Raw genomic sequence first — 23,050 nt, 5'->3', positions numbered from 1 at the left:
CAGTTTGGTATCCCAACTCAGCCAGGGACCAGAGGAAAACTCATTCATCCCCTATATTGGGAAGTGGCAAGAAGTTGTTGAGTTCCATATTTGGTGTATTGAAGGGACACTAGCCAGCAGGGACATCACAGAAGAGACATCCACTGAACAATCAGAAATATGGCTCTGGAATTAAGGAGAGAGGGCAGATTAGGAATGTGGAGAAGGGAGACTTCACCAGAGAAGTGAAACCAAGGAATAAAATGGGGATACTACCCGGCTGAAAGAACCAGAAAGAAGGGAAGATGAGAAAGCAAAAGGGGTGGTAGGAGCCGTGGAGCTGGCAGGAGGATGTGAGAGTGAACTGAGTTAAGTGGAGTGGAGAGGGACCAGGGGAGAGGAGAGTATCTCAGTGAGAAGGATGACCAGAGAGCCACTTGCCGCCCAGGAGTCAGCTGTTGGACTGATGGGAAGGAAAAGAAGGGGAAGGGGCAGTTGTTTGAGAAAGACTTGAGCAGATGGAGTTGGAAGGAGCAGGGAAGGAAGGAGGAAAAATGCAAGAAAGTCCTTGAGTGGTAGACCGGGTCAAACAACTGAATTGCAGGGGCTGACCATCAAGTACCTATTAACCTCATCCTGCACCATGGAGTTTGGAGCAGGGAGTGAGAGCAACATGGGATGATGAGGAGGAGAGGGCGAGACCCAGACACAAAGCTCCTGAGCAGTGAGAGAGGATAATGGTAATAGTCTCAATATTACTGTTTCCCACCAAAAAGTCATATGTTCTCTAAACTCATCTCATAGCAGCTCCAGTGGACTTATACTTAAAAATTATTTGTGGGTTTTATAATTTTATAAATGAAATAGTTTCTTTGTTTTTTCAAGGATTCAAATAAGGCAAAAATCTATAGAGTAAAAAGGGAAAATGTGCTATAAATCCTCCCTCCCTGAAGGTAAACACTATACATTTTTTCCCAGAATGGTTTATGCACACACACACACACACACACACACACAACTCTTTCAAGACAAAAAAAAAGATCAAAGTAGCCACACTGATGGGAAACCTGCTTTTTTAGTTGACTGTACTGCGGACCTTTCCCCAGAAGGGTGCGTGGAGATCCCCTTCATCTTTTTCCAGTAGTCACACGGCATTCCCTTGCGTGGATTACCAGATCACTGTAGTTTACTTAAGTAATCCCCTGTTGATGGACAGTTAGGGGGGTTCCAACTTTATAAATAATGTGGTGAGGATATCTATTTCTTCCCCAATGTAGTATTTCCATAGGATAAATTCCCATATGTTCAAAGCATACAGACATTCTAACTTCCTACAGACCATGCCCACTGCTCTCTACACATGTTGTGCCAACTCACCCTTCCATGCCCAGCATTGGAAGCCCCTGTTTTGCCCACACCCTTGCCAAACTGGGTATTAGCAGTAGTTGTCACCTCTCCTACTCTGATAGGAAAATTTAAAAGCCACCATTGTTTTAACTTGCTGTACTTACTATTGGAGACCCTGAGCATCTTTTCATATGATTTGAACATTTGGAATTTACCTTATGTTACTTTCTTTGGTGAATTTCTATAAATGTTCTTTTTCCATTTTTCTAATGAGTTGATGGATTTTTTTTCCTACTCGTAAGAAGACAACATTTTGAAAGAGGCGTGCAGAGGCCAGTGCTAGGTCACGTTCCAAAACTGTTTGAAGTATCCTGAAAGCCGCACCATCTCCAACAGCTGAGCACTTCGTGGGTCCTTGCGGGGGGCAGGGTGGATAGCCCGTGCAGTGGAAACACAGTTAACCCTGTTTAAGAGACTGAACATGAAGAGTAGAGACATCAACAATGAGAAAGGTTTACAGTAATATATTAGCTCGGATTCAAGGAAGGAGCAGCTCAAGATGAACACCAGCTTGTGACACAGAAGCAGACTGGACAATGACAGAATACTGGGACAAAGGCTGCCTTGGACACCCCTCCTTAGGGGTCACACCAACACTGGGCTTCGAGGAGGCAATATTAACCAGCAGGCTCAGCTGCTGTCATGCATGTCCATGACATCCAATCTATTGTTTCTATTGATGTGTTTGGGTTAGCAGCTTAATAAACTGTGTTTATTCCATTGTGTGAGTTTGGGTCTTCTCAGTTCATCCTTTGCTATCTTTACGAGGTCTCAAGAATCCTTTCATGTTTTATTAAAAGGCTGTACTTGAACTAGGCCAAATGTATGGGTGTGAATTCAGAGGCAGGAATAAAGCTGTCCGACCAGCCATGGTTGTCACCATGCTGACGCCCAGGGTGGACAGAAAAGACACCTCAGATGTCTCCAGAGATGTCCCTGTTCCTATGTGAGTGTACCACCATTTTACACAAGCAGGAAGTGTAGTCACGTTCTAACCCTCCTGGTGCCCAGGGCCACACACTCAATAGATGTATGTTAGTTAAATTGAAACATTGATGGGGCAGATTCCCCAAAGATTGAGAAGGAATACAAATTTAAAACTAGACCTAAATCTTGAATTGCTGAGCCAAGCATAGACAGGTGTATTTTTAATTTGCTCTCAGGCAAACTTCCTCCCCAGAGGACATTTTTTCTTCTACCAATTTTCCATTTCTTCTTCATCTAGTGCGTGCTTGCGTCTCTCCCTCCCAGGAGTTGTGTGAAACCAGAGGTAGTCCCTGCCTCTGCTCAGTTTCCCTATGGCTCACAGTCCCATCATTACAAAGCAACAGCTTGTTGGGGCCTCTCCCTGGCAACTGATTCATCCACAGGCCCTCCCTGGCTGGCTGGTTCTGCAGTTTTCTCCAATGCAGAGGACTGAAAGCATGCCTTTCCCAATGAGGAAAATATGTAAGATTTGGTTCCCAAGTTATGTTTCATGTTTACAACGGTCTTCTCATCATCGTTAGTTGGATTAAGTTTGGTGATTACAAAGATTTTTGTTTTTATCAATAATACCCTTGATCTTGAAAAATAAGAGCAATTTAAACAGACCCAGATGGTCTAAACCCCACCACATGTTTGTTGTACTTTTTAAATCGCATTGTATTTAAGACTGTCATTTAAATGAATTAAATATGAACATTATTCCTATAGCCATGTTCCCCTGGCTTCTCACACTGAACCTTTGCTGTTTCTAGTTATTCAATGGAAGAACCTTCGAAGAAAAACGTTTAATGTTAATTGTTATATTATCCCCTGCATGTCCGAAACAGGTACGTCCCCCTACCAAAGCACATGCAGGAACCAAACTGTAATCCCAGGGAAAAGTGACCCTGGCCCTGCTAAATTATTGCAGTTTAAGTCACTGTTCTGCTTATCTCCTTTCAGCAAGTTTTCTCCCCTTCAGAATGGATCGTTGAGTTTCATTATTATCACTACGCTTATCAACAACTCCTGCTGTCAATGTAATTCAACCAAGACTTATTGAGTGTCTGCCAGCTTCCTGTGAGCATTTCCTTTGTCTGTAAATCAGAGCTACTTCAGCAACGCTGGGCAGGCAGTGGTGAGCTCTGGGGACAGAGAGGAGAGAGGAGTGGGAAGGGAGGCATAAAACAGTGAGAGAGCAAACTGTATGTGGTCAATTAATTGATGACAAATGAGGCGAGAATATACGCTGGGGTAAAGACAGCGTCTTCAATAAATAGCATTGGGAAAGCTGGACAGATACATGCAAACCAGACCACTTTCTTACGCCATATAGAAGAATAAACTCAGAATGGACTAATGACTTAAATAAAAGACCTAAAACCATAAAACTCCTAGAAGAAAACTCTTTAATATTGCTCTTAGTAATTTTTTTTGTGTATGTCTCCTCAGACAAGGGAAACAAAAGAAAAATAAATGAGACCACATAAAACTAAAAAGGTTTTACACAGCAAAGGAAACAAAATGAGAAGGCTACCTACTGAATGGAAGAAGATATTCACCAATGGCATATCCAATAAGGGGTTAATTTCCAAAATACATAAAGAATACATACAACCGAACACCAAAAAAAAAACCAACCCAATTAAAAAATTAGCAGAAGACCTGAATAGACACTTCTCCAAAGAGGACATAGTGAGGGCCAATAGACATATGAAAACATCACTAATCATCAGAGAAATGCAGAATAAAACCACAATGAGATAGCACCTCATGCCTGTCAGAATGGCTGTCATCAAAAAAATCAGCAAACAACAAGTGTTGGCAAAGGTTGTGGAGAAAAGGGAACTCTCATGCATTGTTGGTGGGGTTGTAAATTGGAAAACAGCATGGAGTTAACTGAAAAAAATTAAAAAAGAACTACCATATTACCCAGCAATCCCACTTCTGGGTATTTATCTGAAGAAATCCAACACACTAATTCAAAAACCTATATATGTCCCTATGTTTAATGCAGCATTTTTTTAAAATAGCCAAGATGTGGAAGCAAACTTTGTGTCTATTGAAAGACAATTAGATAGGACTTCCGCCAAGATGGAGGCATAGATGGAAACACTTTACCTTTTCGCGTAACCAAATCTAAAAATAATAGAGTTTTAGCAACAATAAACGCAGCTAAGCCACAGAAAATTGAACAATACAGAGTCCGACAACAACGAACCACTCAGCTAGACCGGAAAGAGGGTCAGAGCCAGCAGCGGAGCGGGTCAGGCAAAAGAGATCTCCCAACCCAGGCAAGCCAAGGGTGAATCCCAGGTGTGGGGTAGCAAAGGGTGGACCCAGTGAAGGCACAAGGCGGCTGGCTGACCGCAGTCACACATTTGCACGCAGATAAACCAGCAAAAGAGCGAGCAGTGAGACAGACCGGGCAGGCCCCAGTGGTGGGAAGGAGCAGAGGGGACCGCTATTGCTCCCTCTCTGACCCCACCCCCACATACAGCATCACAAACCAGCGACCTGGGTGGCCCTACCCTGGTGAACAACTAAGGCTCCTCTCCTCTTACGTAACAGGCATGAACAGATCAAAACATGGCTCAAGAAGAACTCAGAGCCCCAGAGCCCATAAATCTAAGTGAACAAGAAATTGCCAACCTATCAGAGGCACAGTTCAAAACACTGGTGATCAGGATGATCACAGAACTGGTTGATTTTAGCCACAAATTAGAGGAACATATGAAGGCTAAACTAATTGAAATGAAGGGAAATGCACAGGAAAGCAATAGTGATGGAAAGGAAACAAGGACTCAAATCAATGGAGTGGACCAGAAGGAAGAAAAAAATGACCAAACAGAAAAATATGAAGAAACAAGAATTTGAAAAAATGAGGAGAGGCTTAGGAATCTCCAGGACATCTTTAAACGTTTCAACATTCGAATTATAGGGGTACCAGAAGGGTAGGGGGAGAGGAACAGCAACAAGTGGAAAACTTATTTGAACAAATAATAAAGGAGAACTTCCCCAATCTGGCAAAGGAAATAGACTTCCAGGAAATCCAGGAAGCTCAGAGAGTCCCAAAGAAGTTGGAGCCAAGAAGGAACACACCAAGGCACATCATAATTACATTAGCCAAGATTAAAATGAAGGAGAGAATCCTAGAAGCAGCAAGAGATAAGGGGACAGTCACCTACAAAGGAGTTCCCATCAGACTGTCAGCGGATTTCTCAAAAGAGACCTTACAGGCAAGAAGGGGCTGGAAAGAAGTATTCCAAGTCATGAAATCCAAAGACCTACATCCAAGATTGCTCTACACAGCAAAGCTTTCATTTAGAATGGAAGGACAGATAAAGTGCTTCTCAGATAAGACAAATTTATAGAGTTCATCACCAAGCCATTATTATATGAAATGTTAAAGGGACTTATCTAAGAAAAAAGAAGATAAAAAAGATGAACAGTGAAAGGACAGCAAACTCACAGTTATTAACAACCACACCTAAAACAAAAGCAAGCTAAGAGGACAGCTAGATCAGGAGTGAACCATAGAAATGAAGATCACATGAAGGGTTAGCAACAGGGGAGTGGGAGAAGGAGAAGGGGGGAGAAGGTACAGAAAATAAGTAGCATAGACCGTAGATAGAAAATAGATAGGGGGAGGGTAAGAATAGTATGGGAAATATAGAATCTAAAGAACTTGAGACATGTGGTCATAAACTCAAGCTGGGGGTAATGGTGAGGGAGGGGTGTGCAGGGTGGAGGGGAATGAAGGGGGGAATAGAACAACTGTAATGGCATAATCAATAAAATATATTTTTAAAAAAAGAAAGACAATTAGATAAAGATCTGGTACATACATACAGTGGAACATGACCATAAAAAAGAATAAAATCTTACCATTTGCAACAACACGGATGGACCCAGAGGGTATTATGCTGAGTGAAATATGTCGGACAGAGAAAGACAAGTAGCATATGATTTCACTTATATGTGAAATCTAAAAAACAAAATAAATAAACAAAACATAAAGAAATTCATAGATAAAGAGAATAAACCGATGGTTGCCAGATGGGAGTGGGGTTGGGAGGTTGGGTAAAAAAGGTAAAAGAATTAAGAAGCACAAATTGGCAGTTACAAAATAGTCACAGGCGTGTAAAATGCAGCATAGGGAATGTGGTCAATAATGTTGTAATGACTATGGATGGTGCCAGGGGGATACTTCATAAGTTACATAAATGTCTAACCACTCTGCTGTATACCTGAAGCTAACATAATATTGGATGTCAACGGTCACTGAAAAACAAGACAAAATCAAAGGGAAAAGAGCAGTCTGTGTGAATAAATAGAAGCTTGGCATCGGAGACGTAAATGGAATCCTGACCGCACCAGGAATCAGTGCGCCTGAGCGCATCGCGCAACCTCGCTGAAATTTTAGTTTTCTCACCTGTGAAATTCAGCATGCACTGACAAAACTTTCGTGAGCAAACACCCCTCCAGACGTGTTGGTGGGTGATGGTCGTGAAGATGCTTCTCAACAGTGGGACTGCGTTGGGCTAGAGTGGCTTCCTAGCTGGGCGTGGGGGGGCCTGGTCAGAGTTAGGGGGTGTGCACGGGGCCCTGCCACGTGGCTGTGGGGAGCTGGTGCTAAGGGGGAAAGCCAACATGAGGTGTCCCATCCTCTGAGGGGAAAACAAAGAAAGGAATTTCTCCTAGAGGCCCTGGCTGCTGTGGCTGAGTGGATTAAGCGCTGGCCTGTGAACCAAACGGTTGCCAGTGCGATTCCTGGTCAGGGCACAGGCCTGGGTTGCAGGCCAGGTCCCCAGTTGGGGGTCAATGAGAGGCAACCACACATTGATGTTTCTCTCCCTCTCTTTCTCCTTTCCCTTCTCTCTAAAAATAAATAAATAAAATCTTTAAAAAAAAAAAAAAGAAAGAAAGAAATCTTACCTCAAGACCCTGCTGGGAAAGAAACAGGGCTCAATGTCCCTGTTCTCTTGAAGCTAGTCTGATTTTTAACTCTTATTTTCTGGGTTTATTTCCCCTTTGCCCTTCCTTAAGATTTACAGAAGCCTGTTGAGAAATTCCGGCTGTCACAGCTGAGCCAGGGAGAATTCACAGAAAGGGTTGGTGCCCTTGCCCTTGGGGCCAACAAAGCAGGAGCCGGGGGTCAGGTCAGGGCCAGAGAGCCCCAGAGAGGACCCGCATTGACAGATCGGGGCCTCCGGGTCCCAAATGTTTCTCCCACCTTGAGGTTCCCCTTCCAGCGCTAAATGCATTTGGAGTTTCATTTTATTTTAAGAGGCAAAGCTCTCTCACACTGTTTCCAAGTCTCACGCCCCAGATACCCAATCACTGGTACCCCAGTTGGTTCCAGCAATGGCGACAGGTTAGAGGGAGCCACACACTCTCTCCCACTGGGTGACCCAGTGCACGCACTGGCCCACTTGCAGCCTCTGGCCTGGAAAAGCCTTTTTTCTGGCTTCTGTGCTCAAAGGTTGCCCTCGGCATCTCAGACAAGGCTCCAATCACCAGAGCAAACCAGCCCGTGCGATCCCCTGTGTGATATAAGAGCTGGATAATCATGACTGGACACCAAGACTGGGCCCCTGTTCTGGAAATTAACTTGCTGTCAGGGGTCAAGTGCCTTCCACTGAATGTCAAAAGGCCACTTAGGATCAGTGTAAACCCTTTGTCATCTGTGTTGGTTAGCTGTGCGCTGCATGACACATGGTGAATGGGAACCCATGGTTCCAACTCTTAGAGCTCAAGTTGTAGTGATAACAGCAGCTATGGGTTTGTTTTGTTTTCAGAACACATAGTGCATCTCATAAAATCTCCACGGTAGATGTATGTTTGGCCTCATTTCCCTCATTTTGATCAGGACAGGGGATTCAGAGCACACCACGTGCTGGAATCCCACAGTTGGTGCGTGGGGAAGGCCGTGCGGACGCAGGCTTGTCCTCTCCACCACGAAGCAGCCACTTTAACAGTGGCTGGTGCTCGTTAACTTCCTTGTGGTCACTGGTACCAGAGACACCAGTGGCCGGCTAAATAAACACAGAGGTGAAGGGCGGGATCAGCATCCCCGGAAGATTTCTACAAGAGCTCTCAGATGCCTGGCGGAGACCTGCTCCCTGGGGAGCAGGGTTGCTGTGAGCCAGGAACTGCTTCCAACAGGTCAGTGCCCCTATCAGAGGGGTGACCAAGAGGGACCATGAAATCTTCCTTCTTAAAGGGATTCTGAGAACATGAAAATCTCCCCTGACCCTCGGCCAGTTACCCCGTCCAACCCCATCCATCCTATACCAGGTAGGTTCCCTCTGCCTCCGGCCCCTTCCTCCCCTCGACAAGGCTACATGGTCAGTGCTCTCGCTCAGTTTGTCTCCCCACACCCCTCTTGTTCCCATCACCTCCCCTCCAGCAACCCAAGTCTCCTCCATCCTTCCAGGCAAGTCCTGCATCCTTCAAGAAACCTTTCTCGCCCCTTAAACCACGCCCCCACCACTCTCCTACCTCACACCTTCCCGCTTTAGCCCCATTCTGTTATTTGCTAAACTTTCTGCCATCCACCTCTGTTTCTGGGTCTTCTCTCTGCCAGCTGACATAGGCTCTTTGAGAGCAGAGACCTTATTTTCTTGATTTCTTATATTTGCTTTGTATAACCTAGTATAGGCCTGAACAAGGCATAAAGATAACCACAGGAATAACTATATTTACGTAGCCTTTTCAAAGGGCTTTTTCATGTGTTATTTCATTGCCCTTTGAAATAACTCTGCCAATTAGGAAATGAAGACAATATGCTTCTGACTTTGGCTCACGGAGTTTGAGGCCCCAGGTGGAGGCTGGTCGGTGCTGGCTGTCCCTGAGGCCCAGCTGGGGCTGTGGGCCACAGCACATGTCCTCTCAGGGTGACTTGAGCTTCCTCACAGCATGGCGGCATTAGGGTAATTGAACTTTTTGCATGAGTGTCCCGGAAGAACCAGGCAAAAGCTGTGCGGCCTTTTCTGATGTGGTATCTGAAGTCACATATGGTCATGCACTCTCCTAGTGCCAAGTGAGTTGCTAAGATTGGCCCAGATTCCAGGGAGAGGGACATAAACCCCTACCTCTCAATGGCAGGAGTGTCAAAGAAATTGCCTAACATATTTAAGAACTGCCACAACTCTCCATTGGACAGATGGAAAAACTAAGGCTTAGGGAAGTCACGTGGGCTTGCCCAAAATCTCTCAGCCGAGTAAAAACAGCAGCATCGAAGGCATTCCCAGCTCCCTGTACAGGGGTCATCATCCTCCCGGTACCTCCTGGGTGATACGTTGGTGTGTCAGCAGCAGAGACAAGAAGGAGCAAGGAAAGAAGGATGAGGGTCAGCAGTCTCCTGGACCCTTCCTGGCCTGTGTAGTCTCTGCTCCGGGAGTTCTTTGGGCCCTGCTGACTGTCTTGGCCTCTAACCAGTTTGAGACACTCTCATTTTGCTGAGAAATAACTCTCTTTGATAGCTAGGAAATAAAAAAAAAAAACAAGGACGTCAGTGCCAGATGTACATGTGGTGTGTGGATCGGAACACATCTGTCTGTGGCCTATGTCAGGCACCCAGCTACACAATCATGCAAAAGGGGCCAGGGCCGGAGGCTGGGCCAGGTGTGAGGGATCTGATTGCCCTGATTTTCAATGCGATCGGTTGCTCACCCCAAGCCTGCACGCCTGTTCACACATCTGCTCTGCACTTGCTGGCAATCAGTTAAGTTTTATTATTGGGCTTGTCACCATAGCAATGTAGCTATACATTTAAATTGATTGTAATTGTAAGTTTCCTGAAAAACCTTGGGTTTTTTAAAAGAATTAATTAACTGCTGCACTTACATTAAAAACAATTATGTAACCACAGACCTGCCTTCCTTGCTCTGTGTCAGAAATGGGGATTTTGTGTGATACATAAAATGTGTGGATTAATATTTCACAATTAAGGTCAATTTCCATTCAGACCAATAATTAACTGACTGTCACCTGGAATCTGACAAGTTTCAATTAAGAATTTAAGTCTTCATAAACTTTCTAATTTGGACACTAAGAGAACATGTTAATAAAGCTATTGATAAAAAGAATCATTGACAATTAAATCAGGACCCTTGGCCTGCAAAGCCGAGGTGGCATCTGCTTTCATGTTAAGTCAATGAGGCTAGAGTTTGGGGAAACTATACAAAGACACAGTTGGGTCCCTAAGCAGCAGAGAAAAAAAAATATGTGGCGTTCTCTGGGCTGCTCTGAGCTGAAGCCCTTCCCACAAAATCAGAGTTATGTGTAAGGGCTCTTCATTCTGCACTCTTCCTCTGCCGCTTCTACCTGGGTGACCTCGGGCAAGAAGCTTGATCTCTCTGTTTCTGATTTCCCCTTTATTAAATGGAAATACATTGTATCCACCTCATATTGCCGTTGGAATTGTCCAGGAACTCACGGATGTAACTCACTGAGCACTCCGACTGGCATTAGTCAAGGACTCCGTGAAGGGAGATAACTGGTGTCATGTTCGTGGAGTCCAGGAGGGGAGGCCCAAAGCGGTAGAAGGGAACTCCCTCTGTATGGAAGTCTGGGCAAGCCCTTCCCCACTCCGGTCCCCCAGCCCCTTCTGGGGATGAAACCCCCTGGGCCCTCTCTAGCTGTAAAGGAGTAAGGTGTCAGCTCCCCTCCCCTTTACTCCCCTATATGTGCTGGGAGCTCACCCAAGACCTCACACCCACCAAGCTCAGGGATGGAGGCTTCTGAAAGCCAAGGATCTCATCCATTTAACAAGGTCTGCCCAGTGTCATGGCAAAAGAGCTGGTAAATTCTATAGTCCCTCAGCCACCTTTGTGACAAGGCTCTGCCTCCACATGGTAAACCTCCCCCTGGGGAAACCTCCACCATAATCCCTTGAGATTCCCTGTTTTGGAGATACTGAGACCCTTGGGAGCTGTTGAACTCCCCAAACAAGAGACCGGACTCACTGACACCCTTTTTCAGAGTCACCCAACAATATTAACTTCCAAATGTATGCATTTGGAAGGTGAGGGATCAGTGGGGGTGGGGTAACTAACCCTAGTTTAGGCGCCACCCCCTGCGACCTCCTCCAAGTACTAAATGAGCCAGGGCCTTGCCTGCTTCTCCAGCCTTAGTTTCTTCATCAGTAAATGGGAGTTGATTAGAGGCCCTCCGAGGTCCCTTGTGCTCCCCAGTTATATATAATTTTGTTTCTCTTTGTTATCCCTGCCAGTTTTTTATTTTGTTATTTGCACGAAGTCAGAGACACAGCAGAGGTGTCTGACACTCCTTCTGTGGGAGGGAAACATCTGCTCTGGCTGGACCAAAGCTTCGCTGTGTCTCCGCTGTGGGGCAGGCTTCTTCCCCCGCCCCACCCGCCCCAAGTGGCCGGTCTGGGAGATGACCTCTCACCAAGGTTCCGTGCTCAGTGTGGTCCCCTGAAGTAGACCACAGAGTGATGCTCAGGGTCCTGATGGTGGGGGGAGGGGAGCAGCCTCCCATTTGTGAGGCTACCAGGGGAACAGGGACTCACAAGCATGAGATGGGAAGGGCAGTTCCCCATCCACCCACCACCCCTGGTGGGTGATGACGGACAGAGAGGATGGAGGTGCTCTGCCGCCCTGGGTCAGTCTAGTCCAGATCTCTTAGCAGGACATCTGAAGGCAGTGAGTGATGTTTTCAAAAAAAAGCAACTGTGGCTCTGGCCAGTGTGGCTCAGTTGGTTGGAGTGTCATCCAGTAAACCAAAAGGTCACAGGTTTGATCCCCAGTCAGGGCACATGCCCAGGTTGGGGTTTGTGTCCAAGAGAAGCAACCGATTGATGTTTCTCTTTCTCAGTCATTGATATTTGTGTCCCTCTTTCTCTCTCCCTCCCTGCTCCTCTCTCTAAAATCAGTAAGCATGTCCTTGGTTGAGGACTAAGAAAAAAAAGTAAAGTAAAAGCAACTGCAGTCAGCTAGGTCTCCACCATCGCAGAGAGCCCCCCTCTCGACCCTCTCCCTCCTGGGAGCTGGTCTCTTCCCTCTCCCGCCTGACACCAGCAACTGCGGACACCCAGCAGGGCGGCGGCGGCAGCAGCAGTCGGGATTCAAGGGCAGCCCTCCCTGAGCCCACCCTCCCCCTGAGTGTCCTCACAAGTCCTCCAAATGCAGCTGTTGCAGAAATTCCCTTGCTCCAAGGAGGCGTATGGCAGCAGGGAGAGGGAGGGCAGGGGGAGCGGAGGGCTGCAGGAGAAGACCCTCTGACTGTGAGCCACGGGTCCGGATGCTTTTCTTCATTCACTGAACAGCCGTTTACTGCCAGCCAGTCAGTACCAGGCGGTGTTTTAGGCTCCGGGGATACAGACGTTAACAAGCCCATTAAGATCCTTGCCCTCATAGAGCTTCCATTCTGGTAGGGAGAGAGGAGCAGTAAGAGAAATAAGTAAATAAAGCACAGAGTACGGAGACAAACACAACAGGGAAGGTTCTCAGGGGTGAGAGGTGTGCAGTTTCAATGGGTGATCAGGGACAGTCTCACTGAGATGGTGACATTGGAGCAGAGAGCTGACACCGGGGAGCTCCCGGTCCTGACTCAGCACCGCCTCCCTGGGCAGCTGGAAAGGCACTGCCTTCTCTGGGTTTTCCTGGAAAATATGCTAATAAGTGGGCATATCTAACTCAGTAACTTGGAAACATTTTTTTCCCTAAATCAGGCCTCCTTAATCCAACACGGAATCACCGAGAGCCCTATAGGTTAGGATTCTAAGATAAAAGATTGGATATATAATTAAATTTGAATTTCTAGTATACAATGAATAACTTTTTAACATAGGTAATATCCTGAATATTGCAGGGGACATATTTATACTCAAAAATATTTGGTTTTTCTTTTATCTGTAATTCAAATTTCAGTAGCTGCCCTGATTTTCATTTGCTAAGTCCAGCAAAGCCTACAGGCCACACAGGAAAGGGAGCAGGGGAAGTACTGCCCAGGGCCCTGGGGCTCTGTCACCGAGTGGCCTCTCCAACCTCAGTTTCCCTGTGGCCTGGGCTGGACGTCACCACAGAGAGATACTGATGAGTCCCCATGGGAATAAGGAGTGATCGCCACATTCCAGAGCACAGCCTGGCCTAGTTCTCAGGCTGGGAGCTCTTGGACCTCAGAGAAGTTTCAGTAAAATACCCAACAAGAAAGCATCTAGCCCAGCACCTACAGTGGTAGGGACCCAGAAACTCTTTGTTTGGTTTGAGTCTAGTTTTCTAGAAAACTGCTCTACCTTCCCATCCCACCCCCCAGGGTTTTCAGGAGGCCAACTTCTGGTCCATTGATCCTAGATGGTCCCTGGGCCCCAGACAGACTGGGAGAGGTAGATGTCACAGGCCCCTGAAGCTGGGAAAAGGACCCAGGATGGCTTGGGTTCCATCCCAGAAGTTTGCTCACTCCTGAGCTGGGGGCTGAGCTTTGTTTAGCTCAGAAGCTCTTTTACCTCATTTGCCATCTTGGAAGGGCTGGCCTTGGGCTATCCCTCCCAGTCACATTTTAATTGGAATAAAGGGTGACTTTTTGTTATGAAAAGCAAAAACAAAACAAAACAAAAAACACCTCAAGCCCTGGCTGGTGTAGCTCAGTGGATTAAGCACAGGTCTGCAAACCAGAGAATCGCAGTTTGATTCCCAGTCAGGGCACATGCCTGGGTTGCCGGCTGGTTCCCTGCAGGCCAGTTCCCAGTAGGGGATGCATGAAAGGCAACCATACATTGATGTTTCTCTCCTTCTCTCCTTCCCCTCTAAAGATAAATAAATAAAATCTTACATAAAAAAAAAAAAAAAAAAAAAACCTCAAGTCTAGGTAAAGAGCAGAAACCGGCACAGCAGAATATCTGAAAGCTCCTGGCAGGTACTGGAAATAGGCTTTTAAATGCTTGACGTGGAGTAACGCCAACAGCTTCTCCAGGGTCCGCAGCTTCACATGTGCCCTGAGCAGCTGGGACTTCTCGGCTGGCCAGGAGTCCCCCTTGTTTTCCCCCGGGGCAAAAGCAGTAGCCTGGACAGTCTGCTCTCAGTGATGTGCCCAGGACTTATCTGAGGTGGGATAACTTCGTGTGAGGGAGAGGGGCACTGGGGACAGACAGGACCCAGCCACGGCCCCGAGCCCCAGGGCAGGGCTGTTGGAAACCGCGACCCGGGTCTGTGCCCACTACCTGCGGCTGCGCAACAAACGTGCAGTGGCTTCAAACAGGAAAATGAAAACGGTTCTTGGGGGTTGACCGGGCTCAGCCGGGCAGGGCTCCCTTCGGGTCCCCGGGCAGGGGCGTTCAGATGGCGGCAGGCACCGGAGTCCCCTGCAGCCTTGACTCCCCGGGGCGTCCACCGCACTGGGTGCGTGTGTCCGGCGCCCAGGCCCAGACGGAGGGGCAGCTGGGGCGTGGCGTCCACGCGTTCTCACCGGGCGGCCAGCTCTGGCGCCTTCGCTCTGCGGTGGTCTCGCAGTAGTGGACTTCTTCCACTGGAGCAAATTTCCTCGGAGCACGTGTTTCCAGACTCCGAGACAGAGCTGCAAAGCTGCCTTTGACCTAGCCTCACTAGTCAGACAGTGTTACTTCCACCGCGCTGTAATGATCGGAGGAGCCTGCCAAGACCCAGGGCTGCCGAGACTCCACAAGGGTGTGAATTCTGGGAGGCGAGGTTCAGGGGGGGAGGTTTCGGGAGAACTAGCAGCCATGGCGTCCTTGCTGTGTGGCCGGGGCCAGGGTGGGACAACACCAGCTGGGGGGTGGGGTAGGGGTTTGTCTGTCGGCCCAGCGTCCAGACAGAGCAGAAGTGATGAGGACAGCGACTTTGCTCACTGGTATCAGGGATACCCTCTGCATCTCAGAGGGGCAGGGCTGTGTGTGCAAAGAACCCCAAAGCCTGGATCCTCCTGCTGGCTCTGGCTTTCTCTGGCCGTGTGTCTTTGGGCAAGTCCCCAGACCTCTCTGGACACTGCTTTCCTCAAGTTAAACTTGAGGCAATTGGGTAAAATCACTCCAAGTTTCCTCTCACCTCGGAGCTAAGAATTATAGCATGTCATGTGAATTTATTACAGAACTCAGGTCTGTCTCTCAAGACTCAAAGAGACAAGAGTCCCAGGTTCATCCCCAGAACAGGCATAAAGTTGGAGGTGCCAGTTACCAGTCACCAGTCTTCCCACATTTCTGTGGTGACAAAATCCTTGTGGCTCATTGGTACATCCCCTTCAACAGACCCCACATCACTTGTGTGCTTGGATGCATGTGCTTGTGCATATATATACATGTGTGTGCATGTATGTGTTTGTGAAGGTGTAAACGTCAGGCGAGCGTCCCACTACATGGTGTTTCTGCTCAAGGAAAGACTGCCAAATGGGTAGTTTATACTGGAAACAGCCCGGAATATCTCACTATTTATATAACGATGTGTTGTATGGCTTTTTAATATAGCCCTCATTCCAGATGCATGACACGTCCTTTTGACACCTTGAAGAAATGTTTCTCAGATGGCAGGCTGGGCACAGCAGCTCCAGGCTGCAAAAGGAAAACACACAGCCCTGAAAATTAAAAGTGATTTAGGTCCTCTTAGGAAATGCCTCGCTTCGGGCTACTTGATGTGGTCATTTATTAAGTGACTTAATCAGGAGAGTAACACAATCTCAGAGCAATTAAGTCTTTTTCTGGGCACTCCTGGATCCTCCCAATTATGAGGTTGGGGGGGGAACACGTTCATAATGGAACTATCAGAAGAGAATGGCTTCCTAGGGCTGAGGAATGATTAGCTGCTCAGCTCGGGGAACTCTGCATTGCTGAGAAACGTACTTTAAATCACTGAGTCCGGGGAAACACCACTTTGAATTCCAGCAGTTTTTAACATTACTTGCCCCCTACAGTAGAATGAGTTAAGGTTAGAGAATCAGAGCCCATCAGAGCCCAAAGAATCTCAGAGGTCTGCTAGCCCAAGTTGTCATCTCTCCACCAAAGAAACATTGTAGTACCCAGGGCTACACACCTTGTCTCTGCAAATCTGGGACCAGGTGCTTAGTTTAGGTAAACTGAGGGGAAAGAGATGCTGAGGCTCCATTGGATAGTGAGGGCACATGCTGGACTCTCCAAATACCCAGATGCGGCTCCAGCAGTGAGCAGGAATAAAGGGACCCCGTATTGCAGGAGAAGCATTCTGTGCAGTGCGAATGGCTAGGTGAATCTCGGTGGAAGAATTTGTTCAAAAATATTTATTAAGGGCCAACTCTGTTCCAAGAACTATGCTAGAGACCAGTTCTACAGCAAGGATCATAGTCTGTGGCCCAGTGAGGGAGCTTCCAAGCAGAGGTGTGAAAAGGAAGGCAGAGTGGGTGGATCAGTGGGTAGATGGGCAATTAATGGATGGATGGATGGATGGATGGATAAAAAGTGAGTAGATGGATGTATCGTTGCTACATTTAGAAAGATAGGACTGCAATAACTCAGGAATAACTTAGAGCCTGGACTCAGAAATCTGGAGTTCTATCCCTCCCTGCAAAGCGGCGACACAGCCAGAATCAATTCTCCTGCTCAAAACAACTTTCCTGGAAGTCCTCCATAATTGATGCCCCACCTCCCACAGCCTCCGCTGCTCCAATATTTGCCTTTTACTTCATTCCTGGTTAATCTCATCAGATTGCCCTCCTCCCCCCACCGCCTGGCTACTACAACCCTTACAGCCAGCTCCTGCTCTCAGGCCGACCCCCTTCCTGGAACGCCCTCCCCTGTGCCCTCCACCCCTTTGTGCAGTCTCTCTCCCTCCATTCAGCAGCCCCTGCTCACTCCAGGCCTCTTTAGGAAGCTGTGCTGTGTCTGGCGAGCCAGACTGATCTCTTTCACTCCCAGCCAAAGGGCCAGGTCAATGGGGACAGGAACTCTCTTTCCCTTCAGGGTCCCCACCAGCTGGAGCACGATCAACAGAGACTTAGAGAATAACATAGACTTGGGACCAAGTCAATGGAAGAGGACCCCAGAACAAGGGTCTGGCTCAGGCATTGACTGGGAAGCTGAAACCTGGGCTTTCCCCCTGGAACCTGCTTCATGGAGCCTCAGCTTTCCTACCGCCACAGTGCTTCCTGCAGGCGCCCCCTCAGAATCAGAACCGGGCTCAGGCCTAACACGCCGAGCAGGGATTTGGGAGGGGCCTCTTGGACAGTTTTACAATAAAATCTACTCTTCTGAGCTGGCCAGTGACTCAGCATCTTGGATCCCAAATGGAAAAAACAGTTGTTTTCATCTTGGCACTCAGGAAGCCCAGAGGGTCCAGCTGACTTGGTGAAGCCACCAAGCCTGGCTCAGCGCCCAGCCGTGTCCAGTTCAGGCACCCAAAGCCTGAACTGTTCTGCCAACCCCCTACCCAGTCAGGAAGGGGGGAGGGGCATCTCCTGTTGGTGAGCATGGCCACCCCATTTTATAGATGGGAAAATTGAGGCCTAAACAGATCAAAACCTCTTTGGGTTCCCCAGGTAGCTCCTCTTTCTCCCCCATGTCTGGCCAGAGCCAAATTTGAGCAGGTGAAAGATGAGGAATTAATTCTTCTTCAAAACAGCACAACCCTGTACTAAAGGAAGAAGCTCTATATGAACAACAGTTTCACAGGGGTCCTTAACCAAGCTTTGTACCTTTGACATCTGGTGAATCCTTCTCCAAATAATATTTCCTAATGCATAGCATAAAGTACTCATGATTGCAAAAAGTAACAAATTATGTGGAAACAAGGCTATAAAAATAATTGTTCAAAGTAATATAGTAACATATGTGCCTCTTTGTTAACATTTTAAATTGCAAGCTGTAGCAGTAGGTCTAATAAGTATGATAACTTCAAAGTAGTGATGCGCATCAGTATTTCACAATGTCTGTATCAACTCTCATACGTAACAATATCTGTGGCTTCTGTTGGTAAGGAAGGCAGAGGTATTGCCCAATACTGCTATGGTTTGTGCCCACATTCTTGAAGGAGCTGCTAAATTTCACTTAGAGGTCAATGAAAATAAAGATGCAATTTTTGCATGAAAAAAAGACTTAGAAACCATAAAAAAAAGACTAGTCAGAAATAATAATTAAAAAAAAGATGCAATTTTTTTTCCCATTCAAGTTCATAGACGCTTTGAACCCTGTCCCCTGGAATGCTAACTAAGCATTTTCACGAAATGACTACTTAATGGTGGGATCTTAGGCAAAAGGCTGACATCCTCCTACCCCCAAACTTAGTGCCAGGCACGCTTCCAGACACTTGAGAAACTGTGCGCTGAATAGAACCAAATACCTCTCAGCCTTCCCACCATAGCAGGGAGTGGGGATAGCACACTGGGCTTGCTCCTATGACCAGTTCAGACCAGCTCATTCCTGAAAGCCCTGGGCTTTTCATAGAGGGGCTTTATTTTCATTGGAATATGTTTGGAAGCAGAGGGAGGTGTTAGATAACAGGCCTTGTGACTGCTGAAGGGAGACCTGTGCGGTGGCAGGAAATGCTCAGGAACAGTTCATCCTTATGAAAATATCCTCCCTCTGACACCAGCCAGCTCTCGAGACAGAGGAGGGGGCAGTCAGAAATGAATCTCCATTCCAAAATGAGCCAGTTCTTTCAATGAGGCGGTTTCCCTCCTGCCCGGGCCATCACTGAAATAAAATACCAGAAAGGTGTCGCGCTGGCTTGTCCTGGCATCCAGCTCAGCTTGCCCCTGGGACCTGCCTGGAGGAGGGGCAGAGGGCCCTGGCCTTGCCGCGGTGCTCAGTCGTGCCGGCATCGATTAACCTGCCTGGCGTCTGGGCAGGTCTTTGTGTCCCCTTTCTTTCTTTAGCTCCTGCCAAATCGCAAATCGCGGTCAGTGTCTTCCACGTTGCACAGTTGGATTGCTCAAAGTAGCAAGTATAGGATCGCGGTTATATGCCCAGCTTGGTTCATCTCTGTCCTCTGCCACTTCGCCGATTGATTGATAACCTCCATAAAATAAACTTGTGCGCCACTCGTTCCCATTTACCCCCCGTCAAACGGGCCTAATAATAGTACCCACCTCAGAGTCACCAGGGGAATCCGTGAAATCCGGCTTCCAAAGCCCCTTGCTCAGCCTGCACATTGTAAGCAATCAATGAAAACTAGCTATTATTTATAAATTAACAAGTCTTTTTTTAACTCCTGCTGGTGCAAGGCTCAATGCTTGGTGCTGGGCCATTTTCATGTTCAAGGACAGGCAAGGGCTGCAAGGGCGAAATTATTCGGTCCAGTTCATTTGGAACAGCTCTAGGAAAGAATAAATATTTGGTGTCGGAGGAAATTGACTATATTGACTAAGGGGAAAAAAATGATCCCTGCCCCTGACAAGGAGAGAGACCCCTGGTACTGTGGGATGGGGTAGGTGAGTGCAAAGATTCTCCCATCCACTCTTGTGCTTGTCAGGCTAGTGGCTGTGGAGGGTGACGAAAGCCCTGTCTTTGGCCCCAAGGGGGTGCTAGAGACTCCTATAGAGCACATGGCCTCCTGCACCTGGCTGCACCTCAGCAGCCCTTCCAGCCTGCACCTGTGCACACCACAGCCCCAGAGATGAGCTCGGGCTTGGGGCCGGGATCCCCTGCGAACCCCTTGCCATTGAATGAATGCCTTTTGTTCGTATGCGCCTACGAGCATTTTCTTGGGGAGAGGACTTTCCTCGGTTTCCAGTGGGTTCTCTGACCCCATAAGAAGCACTGCTCTTCGGATTAGCTCCCTCCATCGTGCGTGGTTCTCAGACTACACAGTGAGCCCCGGACCTTTCTCTGCGACGGTGCTGCGTTTGCCATCCAGGGCTGTCCCCTGATAGGGCCCGAATAAATGTGCAGTGGTGGATTCTGCGTACTGCTACATAGTTTGACTTTTTCCAGCAATCTCACTCTCTCCCTTCAGAGAGCTGGAGGGAAACACGCGACAACCACAAACCCTAGGAGGCCTTCTCAGCGAAGGTGGGTCTCGGAGGCAGCGCTCAGCCCTGCACTCGTCCGGACTTCTGGTGGTGCCGCTCAGCCTCCCCCTCTCTCCTCGTTCTCCCTATGGTTCAAAGCCCAGATCAACACCACCTTCTCCAAGAAGACTTCCTTGCCCACCCAGGCACACTGTGTATCCTTCCTCTTGGCCTCTGTGCCCCAGTCGTGGTGATAGGTAGTGGTGTGTGGATTTATTGTCTTCTGCTTCACTCAGGTTGGTTCTGTTGCCCGCTAGCCTATAAACTTCTAGAGGGCATAATGGTGTCTCCCTCCCTACTCCCCCTGACAGAGCCCAGCAGAGTTGGACACAGAGGAGAAGCACTTTGAATACTCCTTAGACTGATCCTTTAGGAAAATAAGTATCTTTGTTTCATGGACCAGAATAAAATGAGATTCAATTGACTTGCTGGCAGGCATTGTCAGTGTTGATGTCAGTGACAATGGACCTTCTAGAAACTTCTCGGATTAAATATGAGCTAGGAAAAAAAAGAGAAAGAGTAGAAACTATAGATTCCTCAAGAATGCCCCATCCCCAGCCATGGCCCAGTGGCCACAAAGTTTACAACACATAGAGCATACAGATCTTTCCAGTTAAGAATGCTTGCTACCCAGGCCACCTTCCAGTAATTCACCAAAACGAGCAGCACAAAGGGAAATAGGAGAGGTAACCGTTACATGTTCTCTGGGCCTTCTAGAAAACATGGAGTTGTTCCTTTGGCTACTTGCATGCGAATCTGCAAGAAAGGTGGTATTGGGGGCATCAAGGGAATGGGCACTGTTTGGAAAGGATGCCCCCAGAGGTTCCCATGGCAAAACCGGGAGAGTCTACAGTGTCGCCCGGCATGCAGTGGGTGTTGTTGTAAACAAACCAGTTAAGGGCAAGGTTCTTGCCAAGGGAATTAATGTACGGATTGAGCCCATTAAGCACTAAGAGTGGAGACAGCTTCCTGAAACGTGTGAAGGAAACGATCAGAAAAAGAAGGAAGCCAAAGAGAAAGGTGCCTGGGTTCAGCTGCAGCGTCGGCGGCTCCACCCAGAGAAGCTCACCACGTGAGAGCCAATGGGAATGAGCCTGAGTGGTTGGAACCCATTCCCTGTGACTTCATGGCATGATAAGTGTGAAAAAAAATAAAAGACTTTTCTACTGGTAAAAAAAAAAAAAAAAAAAAAAAGAATGATTGCTATTCAGAAGGGGAAAAAACTCAGTCACTGAATGTAGTTACATTTTCTCGTTTCAGTTTCGCCCTCTTACTACCTAAGTCTCTTTCCCCTCAAAGCCCCCAAACTGTGTCTACACTCCCATGGAAGCCTGGTCATGGGGTGACCCCGATGCATATGGTACACTGAGGGTGAAATGACTCCTGTGACTTCAGGAATTATTTCCTCAAGTGAGTATGAATGGGTGTCTCCATAATTTCCTATGAATATCAGTATATGTGTGTTTTGTGTGTACACATGTATATATACACAAATTATTGCTTATATATACAAATTTATATGTATATATGTGTACATTCCTACTGAACTGTGTATGTGTGTGTTCCTCCACATGCACTTTGAACAAGGACCCTAAATTAAAGTCTTCCTGCAGCTACAAGACATGTTGCTTAAAACACCATAAGGCAAAACATGATGGCAGCTTAAGTCCTCCTGTTCACCTCCAAATGGGGACCTGGCCTTCCCACATACATTAGCTTATTTTCTCTTCCCAAACACCTGGGAGCAAGGTGTTTGTTACACCAGCTTTTTATTCTCACTAGACTGGGAAACTGACTCCATAAGATTAAATGATTAAGTGGCTTGCCCTTGGTCACACTGTTGCTAAGTGGCAGAGGCAGGATTTAACCCAGACAGCCTGCCTCCAACGCCCACACTCTCGCCAAGGCTGCCGAGGAGGGTGAGCTGCTGAGACCGAGGTGGCCTCGTGTGTACAAGTCCCATCTTTTCAACGGCTCCAACACCTCCGTTCACCTACCTGAGCACTTCCCACAGTGCCTAGCCCAGGCCTAAATACGCAATAGAAGCTCCATAATACCTGTCACCTGGAAACTAAATCAGCCTTTTGAGGCTTAAGTCAGGTGCTTTCTGAAATAACACTAATTATATGCAATTATGTAAACACACTATCCCATCACTATCTCATGGCAAAAGTAGCATAATTATCGGGCACCTATTGTGAAGCAGATGTCTCATGAACTTCATCTCCAATGCAACTGTATTTAATTCAATAGGCAATTGTTGAATGTTTATTGTGTGCCAAGCACTAGGTTATTGTCCTCAGTTTACAAGTGAGCAAAATAAGGCTCCAATGTTGAGTGACTTACTAGAGGGGTGGATCTGGACCAAGAACTGAGGCCTATTTGATGCCAAAGCCCACACCCTCTGCTCTGCCCACCCAACCTTCCCCATAGGTGCACATTTACTAACAGTGCAACTGTACCAGAACGACCAGAACAAAGGTGGTAATTGCCAGAGGGTCAGCCACACCTGTTATCACAAACCAGCATGGCACAGTACTACCAGAGGACATTTATTTGAGGCTGAAATTGGCCTGGTCCCTCTGCAGCAGCCTCAAGCCCACGTTCCCTGAACTGCAAGTCCTCCCCAGCAGCTCTGTATCTTGTTTCTAGCTACTTGATTAAAGCGTTCTCGTGGCACTGTACATAAATTAATTAGCGCACATTCTTCTATAAGAAACAGCCCCTGGATTTTAGCCCTAATTCT

General features: G+C 47.4%; 1 pseudogene; it reads left to right on the top strand.

Moving 5' to 3' along the window:
* The first annotated feature begins 2,255 nt into the window (after positions 1-2,255).
* LOC119060888 (60S ribosomal protein L21-like) lies at positions 2,256-21,439 on the top strand (annotated as a pseudogene).
* Positions 21,440-23,050: the final 1,611 nt, after the last annotated feature.

Source organism: Artibeus jamaicensis, unplaced genomic scaffold (genome assembly GCF_021234435.1).
Source record: "Artibeus jamaicensis isolate MK-2021 breed Jamaican fruit bat unplaced genomic scaffold, CSHL_Jam_final contig_465, whole genome shotgun sequence".
In the NCBI taxonomy this organism is placed as follows: domain Eukaryota; kingdom Metazoa; phylum Chordata; class Mammalia; order Chiroptera; family Phyllostomidae; genus Artibeus; species Artibeus jamaicensis.
This window is presented reverse-complemented; position numbering and strand designations above follow the sequence as displayed.